Source organism: Pocillopora verrucosa, chromosome 7 (assembly GCF_036669915.1).
Source record: "Pocillopora verrucosa isolate sample1 chromosome 7, ASM3666991v2, whole genome shotgun sequence".
Lineage (NCBI taxonomy): Eukaryota > Metazoa > Cnidaria > Anthozoa > Scleractinia > Pocilloporidae > Pocillopora > Pocillopora verrucosa.
The window spans coordinates 23,241,598-23,243,565 of record NC_089318.1 but is presented as its reverse complement, the minus strand read 5'-3'; positions in this window follow the sequence as shown (position 1 = coordinate 23,243,565).

Sequence of the window (1,968 nt, the reverse complement as noted above, 5' to 3'; positions counted from 1 at the left end):
CAAAATAAGGCAGTTGCAAATGAATGTTCTGGCCTTGATTTTCAAAACTCATTATGAAACCCTTAAGCTTTATACAGTCTTGAGCTTAAATAATGAATGAATAAGTAGCCATATTGGTTGGACCCTGACACTTCACTGTTAAACAGGATCAAATAGCCGGATCTCTTCCGTGACTTGGTCTTCCTCTGCTTCGGTCATATTACGCAGGACATCCCCGGGAGCTGTCCTGCGTAATATTAACCAAGGTGGATGAAGATATTTGATAAACAAATACTACATACTGTTATCAATCACTATGTTTAAAATATTCCTACACGTCTAGTTGCAATCTTTTTCAGATTGAAAATAAGATCTATTGAATTACAACTCCAAGGGAACCGTTGCATCCTAAGGACGGTGAATATAGAACAAGAGTCTCGAAAGAGATCTGCAAACTCCGTTGAATATAACTTAGAACGCTGCGTGATTGGTCAGGAAAACTCGTCACACCGTTTTAACCAATCAGATGCAGGACAACACTGAAAACAACCAATGGGGTTTTCGAACAATTGACGCTGATTAAACTAACAGCACATAACAAACACATTAGTTCGTCTTAGTAACTTTATTTAAAACTTACGACTTCCTCCGTCCAGGTTTGAGCTTCCACATTTATATGTCGGCCATTTTCCTTTCCAGGCTAAAAATATTGGGGGGAAATATATATAAGATATGTAAATAAGTTGTAATAAAATACGTGGTTATTGTTCATCGTTATGTAAGATAGGAGGTTACTCGTCATGTACAATAGGCGAGGTGTAAAGATGACCAGTAGAACGAAACCTCCACACAGTGACATTGGAGGTGGCTACACCATGCAACAAACGATTTATTTTATGACTTATATTTATTTCTGAAGTACAAGTAAGTTGTTCTAGCCTTGCCTCACTTGGCTTCGCTTTGCCCCCCTTCCTAGATCACCCCTTTTTCTCCTTTGAAATCGAATCCAATCCTTTCTAAAACACATGATGACCGTACTAGGCAATATGGTGTGTTTCATAAGGTGTAAAGACGTATTGTGTGCGTCAATTTACCTACTTTTAGGACTTGTAAGGCTTAGTTTCCAGCGGTTCCACAACGTTGCTTTCTATAAAAGATAGCAGACATTTTCTGTTGCTTTGTTGCTGGCGAAATATTCATCTGATTGTCCCTAAAAGACAACAGTATATGTTACAAGTGTTAATGTTTTTGATGGAGCATGTTTCCGTGAATTGTATCAAAGCATGGCTACGATTGTTTCTGTTGCTTTCTTGCTTGGCGTAATCTTCATCTGATTGTCCCTAAAAGACAAAATTATAAGTTACAAGTGTTACTGTCTTTGATTCAGCATGTTTCAATGAATTGTTTCAAAGCATGGTTACGATGCTTTATGTAAATGAAAAAGTATAAGGGTGCATGTCAAATTATTAACTCTGAAACTTTGTTCTTTAACGTAAACGATTTTTTTCTGAATTTGTCGTAATTGACTTTTAACTTACATACAACAGAGCACTACTAATACTATGTAAAAACACTTACAGTAGTTACGATACTAACAATGCATACGTTACTTACAAAACTACCCCTATTTCTATTTATACTTATCAATCCTCACGTTTATGACTACTTACAAAAATTTTTCTCTTAAACTAGCTTACAATACAAATTATATGATGCTTACCCTACTTGCATCACGAATTTTAAATCAATAATGAGCTTATTACTCTATATACTAAAAATATAATATAAACATTGCACAAGATGAGGTTATTATAATTTATGAGAGGTAGACTACAGAAAATTGCCATATCAAAGGAAGTGCTTGCCAATATGGTGAACAACTTTCATTTCCTGATGCTTCCAGCGTAAAAAAATGTGAAAAATAGCTCACATGTCAAATTGAGCCGCGAATTAGCTTATTACCCCAAAGGATGAGCGGTCAAATCTGAA